The sequence below is a fragment of the Delphinapterus leucas genome, chromosome 11 (assembly GCF_059928025.1).
Source record: "Delphinapterus leucas isolate spDelLeu-1000000601 "Yukka" chromosome 11, BTC_Dleu_Yukka2, whole genome shotgun sequence".
In the NCBI taxonomy this organism is placed as follows: domain Eukaryota; kingdom Metazoa; phylum Chordata; class Mammalia; order Artiodactyla; family Monodontidae; genus Delphinapterus; species Delphinapterus leucas.
In genome coordinates this window covers 49,259,970-49,274,340 of record NC_143139.1, presented here as the reverse complement: position 1 = coordinate 49,274,340, position 14,371 = coordinate 49,259,970, and the positions used below count along the sequence as shown (strand labels likewise).

The 14,371-nt window shown below is 39.1% G+C and overlaps 1 protein-coding gene across 5 annotated transcripts in view; it reads right to left on the bottom strand.

Moving 5' to 3' along the window:
• Window positions 1–7,207: 7,207 nt before the first annotated feature.
• The window catches only part of USP15 (ubiquitin specific peptidase 15), a 161,667-nt gene continuing 154,503 nt past the window's right edge, over window positions 7,208–14,371 (bottom strand). For all 5 annotated transcript variants that reach the window (XR_016394810.1, XR_016394811.1, XR_016394812.1 and 2 more), the window contains 2 exons: window positions 13,392–13,606; window positions 7,208–8,748 (listed from right to left, as the gene is read on the bottom strand). The gene's annotated coding sequence lies outside the window, so the exon portion shown is untranslated. The remainder of the gene's footprint in view (window positions 8,749–13,391; window positions 13,607–14,371) is intronic.

The following is a 14,371-nucleotide window of genomic DNA, read 5'->3' as shown; positions in this document are numbered from 1 at the left end:
ATGTGTAACAAGAAAACATCTAATATCATTCTGAAACATCTATCTCAGTTTAAGGATGACATACAAATATTACTCAATCTACCTTGCTAGTTGTTCAATCCCTGAGATTTCATCATCATTCATTTATTCTCCTCTTGGACTTTTCTCTCTTTCACCTACTCCATAAATATTAGTATTTCCCAGGATTCTGTTCCCAGCTCTCTTTTCTTAATTTATCCTCCCAAGTGATCTTATACACACCATGACTTCAATTCCTACCAATCCATTGATATTACCCTATATAACCTCCATTTTGACAAATACCAATAGAATGTCCAGATTAACAGAAATACCACAATAGGGATAACACTTGGATTTACATATCTAAGGGATACAGAAAGGAATATAGTTGTAATATCAGCCAAGATATGAAAGTGCAAGCTTCTAGACCTTCCAAATACTCAGACCTTCTGGAATATATAACATCAGATCTTCTGGAAACTTTACTTCCCCTTCAGTCCTAGCCTTATATATGTAAAGCTAAACTGGTCCTATACATAGCCTTCTGAAGAGACTGCCTCACCTAGGCAAGGTAACTCATCAATTTCAGAGTTATACAATGTACAGTGTGATAGCTAAGGTGCAGTACAGAGGATATTCAGACATGAACAAATCCTATATTCTCAGCTTCCCTAGGCTAACACAGCCTAGTCCAAGAGCATCCCTAAAGTTAGTGCTAGGGAAATAAAACAAGAAATTGTTATTCAGATATCTCTGAAATTCATGATATCAAGCCCTTATACACAAGATTATAACTCCAGAGCTCTTGTGTGAGATCCAGATATGAACATTCCACTGCCTACTGGACTTCTTTACCTGGAAGTTTCACCGGCACCTGCCACTCCTCCCCATAAAGGAGTCGGTCCTCTTCATATGTCACATTTCTCAATGAAAGGCATCACCATCCATCTGGTTGCCCAGACGAGGAAACTAGGAATCAGACTTGATTCTTCCTTCTCCCTCACTGACTACATACTACATCTAAGCTGAATCAAATTCTGTTCATTCATCCCTCTTCGTAATCCAATTCATCGATCATCCATCACCATCTCTCGCTGATTTAAAACAGATTCCAAAGTATAATCTCTACCTCTAGTCCATTTTCAACTTATTTCCACATTGGTCCCAGGATCTTCTTTCTGAAATGAAAATGTGAATCCCTTTTATAATTATTGTTTTCAGATTGAACTCCAAACTCCTTTTCATGGTGTACTAGTTAGATTATTTTTAGATACCTCAGGCAGTAGGGGTTCAAAGAATAGTGCATGAGAAAATGAGAGAGAAAGGAGTTTCAACCATAAAGCCAGGCCCCATGGGAATATAGGAAAAGCTTGGCTTCAAAGAGCCTAGAATGTAGTTTGAAAACTAGAAAAACCTTTGGTGTCCATACTGCTTGATTGATCTTAGCAGCAGATGCATTTTGCTTCCTTCTCCCTAGAATGCTCAAGTATTACCAAGACACAGCTACTCTATGTTTCTACTAATATTTCTCCTGCCTCTTCCAACCAGTTACCTCACTCCAATTCTACACATCAGTGAGATTCTGTTTTCTTATGGCTTCTGCTTCCCCGTGTCTTTTGCTACCTCATGGTCTTTGCTGCTTTTCTTATTTCTCTGTGTCTATTTAGCTTCTGTCTCACTACCCTACCAACTACATATGTTCTCTTTATGTGTCACATTCATATTTCTAAAGAGAAAGAATCTAAGTAGTTCTGCAAATCACATATATATGGTATATTCCTATTTTGCTGTGCCTTTTGCTGGACCACCTCATAGGTCCAGAAAGATTACAGATTAACTGTTTTTGGAGCAGGGGACACGCCTGGTTCAAACAGCTGTGGTCAAGGGTGATGGATCTATGTGGTCAGGGGAAGGGTCTCATGTGGTACAGAACATGGGCATCTGTGCTGAAGAAAATGTATCAGAGATCTGTTAGTTGAATGAATTAATAAGAAATTTTATTTGCAAATGTGTTTGTAAGTGCTTTCTTATTCACTTTTTATCAATAATTAAATTTTAATTATTGTTTATAATCTAAAGCATTTGGAGATTAAAACTATGTTAAACTCATAATTAATAGCTGTTGTGAATTTAATTTTAGTTTTATTTTAGTCTCACTCTATTATTTTTCCTTTGTCATCATTAATTCTCTCTGAATTATTTTTCCTGAAATCAATTCATTTCCACAGTTTTCTTTTTCAAAGAATTTTACTTAGTCCAGAAATGGTCTTTAATGCCTCTTGGCACATACTGTCTGTGTACTTCTTAAAGAATATTCTCAAAGAATCCCTTAAGCTTTAATTTTCAGAATTAAAAATTATAACTTGCTGGCTGGTCTAAATTACATACTACCTGAAGAACACAGATGATTTCTTTACACAATAAGAAAACGATTATGAAAGACAAATTGTGAATAGAGAACCTATAACCTACTATTTCAAACATCATGTTTCTAAATGTAAACAATAAGTTGTTTATATATTACTTATGCTTACTTTCCAAAATGATTTTTTAAACATTTTATTTTCTGTCTTTATTGTAACCTCTTTACGAACATAAAATGATTCTTACATATGGCCCATCAGAATTTGGTCCCTGTTGTGTGGAATGGCAGTAACAATGAAGTAACAATGAAGGAGCAAGTTTTTTAACAAGATAGCCATCTTCACTGCAAAACTGCTCTTAGTTGGTCCTTCCCAAAATCATTGTATCAATCAGCTACCAGAGTGAAAATGGTGCAGAAGTAGCTCTGCTTTGAGAAAGAAGAGGGAACAGTCACCTCTGATAGATGTCCTCCACTCCTAGCAGTTCACTGAACGTTTTAACCAGCCGAGGGAGGAGTGGCAGTATATAGATTTGCCGGGTTGTTTCTATATTACAGAGATTGAAATGCTCCACTGCACCGTTTTCAGGGTCCAGTGGATTAGACTCTTTCATCCTGTGATGATGAATTCTCTAGAGACATTTAGTATTAACAAGAAACCATTTTAGAGATATTTCTTCTAATAGTTGTTATTTCTATAGCACCTTAAAGCCTTGTCCTTTATTCTTTCTTTCAATCTTGTTCCTGAGGCCAAGACCACACTGTCTGGTTGACCCCAGCTCCTTTCAGTCAGTTCTCTCATTGCAGGGCTCACACTGGAAACCCATATGATGGGGGCTTCGGGCCAGCTTATCCTTCATAACCTTCATTCTGAGCTGCTCTCCTGGACTTGTTTCTCAAACCTGACTCTGTCCTTTGACCCCAGCCTTCCTGGCTATATTAAGCTGGGTTCCCTGGGCACAGACCCTAAGGAGAGATTTGTGTGCAAGTAATTTATTAAGGACATGTTCTCAGAAGAAGCCAGTAGAGAGTAGGGGAAGCAGGGAAATGGAAGAGACCAATCAGGCAAAACCCCAAGGAGGGCAGCGGAACGTTAGGGAAGCCTCTAGGCAAGGGATCTGTCTCATGTACATCGGCCACATCAGCCGTTGGCCAAAGGCTCTCCCAGGTCTTTTGGCTCTCCGTGTGTAGGAGGCAAAGAAACCAGAAGCCCAAGGGCAGCTCAAGACGCAAAAGCACACTGAAAGGGGAGTGGAGAAAACAGCACAGGCTGCACAGAAATGATGAAAGCGACAGATCTGGCAGAACGCTTCACTACACTGTCTTACTGGGCCACTGTCAGTCATTCCGTCCTCTAGATCAAACCATCCCTGAGACCCTCTTACCCCAGCCTCCACTGTTGGAGCAGTGCTCTCCCACCAGGCATATGCCAGCGCAGTGGTTCTCAATTAGGGGCGACTTTTCCCCGGCTCCCATCTCCCCATCCACCCTGCCCTGGGACATCGGGCAATGTCTGGAGACATTTTAGATTGTCACAACTTGAGGAGGGGATACTAATTGCATCTGGTGGGTAGAGGCCAGAGCTGATGCCAAACATTTTACAATGCCCAGGGCAGCCCCCCCTAACAAAGAGTTATCCAGTCCAAAATGTCAGTAGTGCCAAGGTTGAGAAACCTTGCATCTAGCATCAGTTTCGGTAGTTAGATCACTGCTTTGTTCTCCAGTGTTTGAAAACCTGGCTTGTGACCTGCCTGGTACCCCGATTCTCTAGAATGATTCTCATGAATCCCCAGACTCCTTCTCAAACTGAGAGTCAGTCCCTGAGCCCCAGCCTCATGTCATGTCCACCTGCCTGCATGTCAGAATATTGCCTGCTTCTAGGTCCCTGTATCTAGGAGCTTTGTCTGACCACGTGGGTGAACAAGCAGTTCCTCTAACTGGAACTTCTTGAAGTCAGTTATCGTCCCTGAATATTAATATCATCTGTGTTTGTTAATCTGTTCTTGGATATCAAATGCCACCTCCCTGTCTAGACTTCTTCCTATGGCCTCAGTTTCATTTATTCTCCTCTGGCCGATTCTTCCCACTTCTCACCCTACTGCTCTTTCATCAAATGGGCACACACAGTTTCACACTCCCATCCTTCCTGGTTAGCCCAGCCTCACTGTAGTTAATACATCTGTGTCCAGCTGCTTAACTAGATGCCTCAAAATGTATTTTAGAGTTAGAAGATGTGTCCCACAGAGAGCTAGGAGATCGCATTGGTTTAGCTTAATATTTCCTAACTGGGAAAATCAGGGAAGAGGTGTCCATGCAAAGCAGCATCTAGGCTAGGTTTGTCTTGTAAGTCCTCCTCTAAGTCTGAAGAGAGAACAGTTCCCATTTCTAGAGCAACTGTGTGGGAATCTCTATAATAAATGCATTTACTTTTAGACCCACTAATTTTTTTTGCTTAGTTTAATATCAAATTAAAAAAAAATCCCTCTGGAAATTTTTTAAGGACTCAGCAGCAATAAATTGGCTGTGTGGTCTAACACACTGCATGATATGCATATCCTGCCCCCAAACAACAAAATAAATGAAAACAATGAAGTTAATTTATGTTTTATGATGTGAATATAAACTGACGAGAGAATTAAATCTCTCAGGTCAGTAATAATAAGTCTAACTTGCAAAAAACCATAAATGTAGTTACTATCCCATTTAATTTAACATTTGCAAAAGAATCCTGTGAATTAAGAATTACTGTTTCTATTTTACAGATGAGGAAACTCAGACTCAAAGAGATTAATTCACTTACTAAAAGTCCTCTAAATAGAAAGTTGTGAGTCAGGATTCCCAGTCAGGGTTTTTTTTGTTCGTTTTTTGTGGTTTTTTTGCCACACTCCACGGCGTGTGGGATCTTAGTTCCCCAACCAGGGATCGAACCCGCACCCCCTGCATTAGAAGGGCAGATTCTTAACCTCTGGACCACCAGGGAAGTCCCTCAACTCAGGTTTTTTGACTATAAAATTTGCGCTCCTACTTCATCTGTATTTCAGAAATGACATGTTGTCCCATGAAAATCTGGTAAAGCTTGAGGCGTTTCCCCCCTTAATCTATTTCCTGAAGATTTTGTTGATTATTCCTTTCAGATTGATTATTTGTTTAAAAAGAAAAAACTTTAGGTTTGTCATAACACTCAGTACATTTCCCTGTGGAGAATAACATACGTTCCATTTAACTATAAGCTTATTTTCCTGTCTCCCCGCTATACTACAAGTTCTTCAATGGAAGGGCCCTTGTATTATTCATTGCTATACGCCTGGCAACTGGCAAATATATACCTGGCTTCAATAAACATCCATTTTGGTTACGTGGATTCTTGTCCTCTATCAAATAGGAACAAAGATACTGAGGAAGTTATCAAGACAAGAATTCAAGCAAAGGACAACAAAATAAGGGATAGGGTATACACACTAGGCAATCTGATCCCACAGAGAGAACTGGGATAAATTTTGGAAGTGAGGGCCGCCATGTACCTGCCACTCTGCGTCTTTTCCCACATAGCTGTTTCATTCCCTCAAGAAACATCGATACTTGTTGCGTGAGTGAGTGAATGAGTGATTGACTGAATAAATGAATGCTGCTACTAGAAATTCAGGTCTCAAATTTTAAGACCTGAACTGTAAAAAATATCTGGTCATTGTGGAAACAACTGTATGTGGCATATAGTGTGTGCCAGACATAATTGTCTCAAATCTGAAATAAAACTTGAGTAACAACCAAGATTTCTTCTTGAGATCAGTGAAAACAATGTAGATTCTTGATGGAGGTTTGGTTACTCAGCAGGCAGTCAAAGATGACTTTCAAGACTCTGGTAATATATCTGACATTTGATAAATCTTTTCTTTTATAAATTACTGTGTTACAGGATTAGTGACTTTACATTTTTAAAATCAGTTTTACAAGAATTAAAATCACACCATAGCAGGAATACAAAAACAAACCAGTCCACTCACATTCCCACCATCTGATTAAATTTTTGGTCTTCATTTTTCTTGTTTATTTATAGTTCCTGTCTACGTTTATGCCTAATTTTTACACATTGCCTGGCAGGGTGCCAGATAGGTGAACAGAGGAACACTTTGTGTACTTTTTTTTTTTAATATTTATTTATTCATTTGCCTGCGCTGGGTCTTAGTTGTGGCACGCGGAATCTTTGTTGTGGCATGTGAACTCTTAGTTGCGGCATGTGGGCTCTAGTTCCCTGACCAGGGATCGAACCAGGGGCCCCTGCATTGGGAGCATGGAGTCTTAGCCACTGGACCACCAGGGAAGTCCCCACTTTGTGTCCTTTTGATAATAAACATTATCTGTTTGCTGAGAAAGTCACTTGTTCCCTAGACTAGGATCTGAAGTTCATGTTGTTTGGTCCTAGAGTTATTAAATCACTCTAGTTTCAGTTTTGTAGCTTTTTATTCATTTTTCTCACGTGTCTCTTTTCATTTAATTTCAGACTACAAAAAAAGGGAAGAGATGGGGTAATTCAACAGCTCTTGAATCCATAAATACAAAAGAAGAAATACAAAAAAGAAATACAAAAAAACAAAAAAAAGAAAATACAAAATACAAAAGAAGCTCTTTGTCTCAGTCTACCACCTGCACTTTCCCCTGGCAGTTCTAACTCCCTTCTCTTTCCATCTTCTCCCAGTTTTCCCATCTCCAGCCCTCAATACCCCAGGGCATGTTATCTTTTCTGCAGCCAAAAAGACAAGCAACAGGGAAAAAAAAGAAAAGGTTTTAAAAACAGGAATTTATTTATTTTTTTGTTCCCTTCCCCCAACCATCCTGTTTCCCGGTTACCTGCTCTTTGCCTGACTCTACCATTAGCCAGACTGACGTCTAGAAGCCCCATCTTCAGTCATCAGTATTACATCAGGTACAGCACTGCATTTATTTCTCAGCAGCTGATCTTTTCTTTTTTCTAACATGTTTCCATTTCAACAGTAAGTATACTCTGGTTCTTTTCAAAATACAAAGCAAGATCTTTTTAGAGTCATACAGGATTAGAGCTAGAAAGGACGTTAGAGATCATCTAACCTTCTTGTTTTACAGAGGCCGCAGATGACCCAAGCTAGTCAGTGATGATTTAATAAATATAAGATTTCTAGCACTGCGCTTGCAGCATGGCCGGTGCTCAAAAAGTATGCGCTCCATGTCCTCTTAATACAAAACCTAGAATAGTCAGCGAATGTATTTTCCTCACTACTTTTATGCACTGAATAGTATATATTTTCATTGTAAGGCATTTAGGGGCCACTGGCTTTATTTTTTAAAAATTCTTGGTGATGCCAGATGTCAGTCAAAATGGTAGAGTAGGTAGCCTGAAGGACCTGTCCTTTCATAGAAACACCAAAAAAATGAACGAAAACTGCCAGAATCAACTTTGTCAGAACTCTGGAATGTGGTCAAAGATTTATAGCAACCAAGAGAACACTGAATCAAGAAAAAAGTGTCTAAAGTGTTTTAACTTAGCCTTGCCCCACCCCCTCCCCACAGAGCAGCGGGTCTTCTGGCCGGCGGCTCACGTTCCTGGTGTGGATACCTGGTTCTGGAGGGAAGGAGTGGGGGCCTTGTTCCCAGGGAATTGTGTTTGTCTGCTGTCATCTGTCTGCGGGTTCTCTGAAGGACTGACACAACACACTGCCTTTTGTTCGCCTGACTCAGAGCTCTCTCAGGGCAAAAGCGCAGCTAAAGGAAGGTAGTTTTTGAAAACATGGAAAGGCAAATGAACAAACTTAGGAATCTCTCTCTTGAACATATAACTATAGTCTAAATATCTATAATCTATTTATATACACATATATGCAAACTTGCTGCAGCTTCTACCTCAGCACTTGTGGCTTCACCTGGCACTTTTATGTTATGGAGATTGCTTCTTTCCTTTAACCTCAAAAACCAACCTCTGCTAGCTTCAAACTATTCTTCTACAGCTTCCTTGCCTCTCTCAGCCTACATAGAATTGAAGAGAATTAGGATATTGTTCAGGATTAGGCTTAAGGAAATGTTGGGGCCGGTTTGATATTCTGTTCAGATCACTACAACTTTCTCCATATCAGTAATTAGGGTGTTTTGCTTTCTTATCAGTCCTGTGTTCACTAGAGTAACACTTTTAATTTCCTTCAAGACCTTTTCCTTTGCATTCACAACTTGGCTAATTGGCACAAGAGGCCTAGTTTTGACCCATCTCATCTTTCAACATGCTTTCCTCACTAAGCTTAATCATTTCTAGCTTTTGATTTAAAGTGAGAGATGGGCAACTCTTACCTGAACACTTGCAGGCCATTGTAGGGTTATTAATTGGCCCAATTTCAATATTGTTGTGCTTCAGGGAATAGGGAGGCCTGAGGAGAGGGAGAGAGACGGGGGAATGGTTAATTGGTGGAGCAGTCAGAACACACACAACATTTACCGATTAAGCTCACTGTCTTAAATGGGCGCAGTTTCTGGTGCCCCAAAACAATTATAATAGTAACATCAGAAGTCACTGATCATAGATCACCACAACAAATATAATGATAATGAAAAAGTCTGAAATATTTCAAGAATTACCAAAATGTGACACAGAAACATGTAGTGAGCAAATGCTATTGGAAAAATGTCGCCTATAGACTCGCTCAACGCAGCGTTGCCACAAAACCTTGTTTGTAAAAAAAAAAAAACCCAGCAATACCTGCCAAGCACAACAAAACATGGTATGCCTGCCTGTATTTGAAATAATTTTAGCTCTACAGAAAAATTGTAAAGATAATTTCAGAATATGCTCCCATGCAGTGGTGCCAGGGGCCAAGGGCAAGAGGAGAGAATTGTCTAAAAAAGGACATGGGGAAAGTTTCTGGGGTGAGATGTTACATTATGATTGTGGTGATGGTTATGGAACTGTATACATTGGTCAAGGGAAATTGAATTGAACGCCTAAAATTTGTTAATTTTATATGTAAATTATATTTCAATAAAATTAATTTTAAAATATTTAAAGGTGGCCAAAAAATACAAGATTTTATGTTTGTAGTTAATTTAATTTTGGCCACACTACATGGTTTGTAAGATCTCAGTTTGCAGACCAGGGATTGAACCTGGGCCCCAGCAGTGAAAGAGCCAAGTCCTCACCACTAGACCATCAGGGAATTCCCTGTATTTACTGAATTAATTCCTGCTAAGTATATTGTTTTCATAATTATGATATTATTTAGTTTTTATGCTCACCTTGTTAAGTAAAAAGAAACTGTATAGTGAAAAATAATTTATGAGAAAAATAGAAAATCAAGTGGAGAAATCTCTCAGGAAGTGAAACAAAAAGGACAACATAGTACAAAAAAAGATGCATATTCATCACATGGATGAAACTTGAGGGCGTTATGCTAAATGAAATAAGCCAGTCACAAACAGACAAATACTGTGTGATTCCACTTATGACATATCTAAACTAGTCAAATTTACAGAAAGAGAAGATCCCAATAGTGGTTGTCAGAGGCTGGAGGGAGGGGGAAATGCAGGGTTGTTGTTTAATTGGCATAGGCTTTCAGCTCTGCGAGATGAACAACTTCTGGAGAGCTGTTTTACAACACTGTGAATATATTTAATATTACTTAACTGTATACTTTACAATGGTTAAGGTGGTATGTTTTATCTAATGTTTATTTTTATATAACAGTTAAAAATATTTTTTTTAAATCAAGAAAACAGGAATATCCTTTACTCCAAAAATTCCGTTTGTAAAACTTTATCCTACAGACATGCTAACAAGATCCCAGAGGCATATGTGTAAATGTATATAAATGTTTATATACACATTTGTGCATAAGTATATATAAATCAACAAGGAAACAACCTAAATGTCCATCAAGAGAAGAATGGCTAATTAAATAATGACATAGACAGCAAAATATCAAACTGTGGTGAAAATGAATTAATTACAGTCATACAGACAAACATGGGTAAACCAGACATACAATTTTTTTTTTTTTTTTTTTGCGGTACGCGGGCCTCTCACTGTTGTGGCCTCTCCCGTTGTGGAGCATAGGCTCTGGACGCGCAGGCTCAGCGGCCATAGCTCACGGGCCCAGCCACTCCGCGGCATCTGGGATCGTCCCCCCGGGGCACAAACCCACATCCCCTGCATCGGCAGGCAGACTCTCAACCACTGAGCCACCCGGGAAGCCCCAGACATATAATATTGAGTAGAGGGACTTCCCTGGAGGTGCAGTGGTTAAGAATCCACCTGCCGATGCAGGGGACCCGGGTTCAATCCTTGGTCCGGGAAATCCCACATGCCGTGGAGCAACTAAGCCCGTGCCTGCAACTACTGAGCCTGTGCTCTAGAGCCCGTGAGCCACAACTACTGAAGCCCGTGCGCCTAGAGCCCATGCTCTGCAACAAGAGAAGCTACGGCAATGAGAAGCCCACGCACCGCAACAAAGAGAAGCTCCTGCTCGCCGCAACTAAAGCCCGCATGCAGCAACGAAGACCCAACACAGCAAAAAATTAATTAAATAAATAAATTAATTTTTAAAATGTGTAAAAAAAACATTGAGTAGATAAAGCAAGACATAGATGTACATATAGAGGAGGATACCATTTTCATAAAACTCAGAAGCCACAAAGCTAAACAATATATGGTATGAGAATATATACACTCAATTCAATTTTGATTCAACAAATGTGTTTTGAGTACCTACTATATTCCAAGCAGAGTTCTAGATACCAAAGATAGAGGCAGCAGTAAACACAAAAGACAAAAATCCTGCCCTCATGGTGCTTACTTTCAAGTGATGGAACAGGCAACAAACAAGATAAGTAAATTAAACATGTAACAAAGTAGAAAGTGAATCTTAAAGGAAGGGGCTAGGAAGTGGTAGGGAGATTAATTAGATAGGGTGGCCAGGGAAGGCCTCTCTGAGAAGATATATTTGAGGGAAGACTTGAACGAAGCGAGGAGTTAGCTGTGCAGAGATTTGGGGAGAGAGCCTTCCAGACAGGAGACACAGCAAATACAAAAGCCCCAAGGTCTGAGTGTGTTCAGAGAAGCAAGGTTGAGAGAGAGGGGTGGGACCAACCATGTGATATTGTAGGGTTTTTCTCTGAGATAGAGAGCTATTATGCAAAGACCTGACTTCATGCACCATCTGACTTAGGCTTAAACAGAATTACTCGAGCTGCTGTATTGAAAGTGGACTGGAAGGGGGCATGGATGGAAACAGGGAACCAAGTTAGGGGGCTACATTGGTAATGCAGGTGAGAGATGGTGGCTTGGAATAGAATGTTGCTGTGGTGGTGAATTCTGGATATGTTTTTAAAGGCAGAGCCAGCAGGATTTGCTGACAGATTGGATGGGAGGGGTAAGACTAATAAGAATTCAAGAGTGACTCCAATACTTTTGGCTTCAGGAACTGAGTGATATATATGTGGTAAGACAAATAACAACAAAAAAGGGAGAGATGACAGCAACAAACTTGAGTGCAGTGTTTTTCTCTGGAGGTTAGTAGGGGTTAAGACTAGGGAGGAGCCCACATGCAACTTCAAATATTGATAGTGGCTGAGTTCTGAGATTGGATAAAGGGTTCCATGGTGTTTATTTTCTTCTTCTTCTTTAAACTTACATAGTCATTATATAAATATTCTTTTATAAGTATCAAACACTACATACTTTTTTCTAAAAATAACAATAAAATCCCAACAGTAGATAAAAGTGAAAATATAAAAACTAATCACATGTAGGACTATTTCCTAAAATAATTAGCAATGTGCACAAGGGTTTATATACAAGGAGATTCCCTCTTCCTCATTAGAAATAAGAGTAATACATTGGGGGAAATAGAGGAATGGTTAAACTATGACACCACAGAATATTATGCAGCCATATTTTCAAAGCTATTTACATGGGCACTGCTCCCCTATTTTAAGCAATAAAGCTATGTGGTAGGATGATACTTATTGTACTATATATATATATATAAAGAAAAGAGACTGGATATTTGAATGTAATTATAGAACTACATATAGATCTAGCATACTAGTTTGAAATGAAGTGTGGCTGTGAGTTACAAAAATACACACAAAAAAGTGACTTTAACAAGATTGAAGTTTACTTTGCCCTCATGTAAACAGAATTTCAGCTTGGGATGGTTGTTCCAGGGTAATCAGAGACACAGGCTCCTTGCATGTGATTGTTCTGTAACCTTCAGCACGGGGCTTCTTGCAGTCTAAGCTGGCTACTCCAGCTCTAATCATTATGTTTGCATTCTAACTACAGGAAAGGAAGAGAAGGAGATGGAAGGGTATGTCCCTGCTTCACGAAAATCTGCTAGAACTTTTCATCATTGCACTTGTAGCCCATTGGCTAGAACTTAATTTGTATGGCCACACCAGGCTGCAAGTTGAGGTCATATGCTGAGCTAAAAGCTTGAGATCTTACTATATAGAAAGAAAAGGAGAACAAATCCTGGGAGACAACTCTTAGTCTCTGTCACATCCAGTGTGATTCCACTTTTCTTAAAGACAGAGACAGCCAGACCAGAAAGTTGTAGGGCAAAATATGAGTGCTGGTTATCACTGGTTGGTAGAATGTTGGACAATTTTTCCTTTCAATCTTGTATTTTTCAAATTTTTAATATATAACATGTACTATTGTTAAATATTAAAAATAAAATACTTAGAATTAAGAAGAAACTATATAACAAAAACAAGGAAATTGAAGAGTATTCTTCTCTGTACCAAATCTGTTTGTTTTAAGGAATGTTTAGAAAGCACCAATAAAGACTATAGAAAGCACCTTGAGTGCTAGAGGATAATTTCCATGTTGAATAGAAACTCAAAACATATCTTTTGTAAAACAAGTATCAAACAAAGGGATAAAAGGTAAGTTCCTTGGAAACATTCAAGAACCCCAACTTTTTAACACAGTTGAGGTGGGTCTGACTTTTGGGAAGGCCCCTATTGTGACAGCTGTGAGTGCAGAAAGCCAAGAGATTAGAAAGCAAAGTCATACCCTTGGCTTAGCCTTTCACTGTCAACTGGACATGTCTTCCTAATGTCCACAGTCCCTGAAGAGTGTGGTTCCCTGGGCAGTCCAATATAGCCTTCACCCTGGTCTTTGCAAACTTCTTCAGTAAAAACTCAGGGAATTTAAATGAGAAGCCCAAGATTGCTGGTGAGGCCTGATGTCTTGGGAGTGTAATCCCTGTCTCCAGTTGAAATTATCTGCTGAATATAAAAAGGCAGAACATTTTGTTATTTGGACGTCTAAGGAGAGGCTAAATCCTTGTGTGAAAACAAAATCAACATTCATGATCAGTAGAAACTTATTCCAATTTGCCAAATTGGAATTGTTTTAACATGACAATACCAATAGTCATTTTTGCTATGTAACAACTATACAGCTTAAAAATTGAAAGAATTCCACAGAACAAATTAAAAGAACTTTTTTTATTTTTAAACTAACTTATGGTTACCAGGGGGTAAGGGGAGGAGGGATAAACTGGGATATTTGGATTGACATATACACACTATCATGTATAAAGTAGATAACTAATAAGGACCTACTGTAGAGCACAGGGAAGTCTACTCAATAGTCTGTAATGGCCTATATGGGAAAAGGATCTAAAAGAGTGGATATACGTATATGTATTATAACTGGTTCACTCTGCTGTACACCTGAAACTAACACAACATTGTAAATTAACTATACTCTAATAAAAATTTTTTTTAAAAAGCACTTTTTAAAAGTAGGTCTTAGAAACATTTGAGTAACTGCACTGATTTATACAGCTGGTCACTCCTGCCCCCTGCTGGCTAGAATTGGCTACAACCAGACTATCCCAGGTTAACTGTACTCATATAGTAAGTTCTTCCTGTACTTTGGGAAATCTCTTAATTTCCTTCAAGAGGCATACACACAGAGACAGAGGAAAAGAGGGACAGCGTCAGACAGAAAAAGAGAGACAGAAACACAAAGAAAAGATAGACACA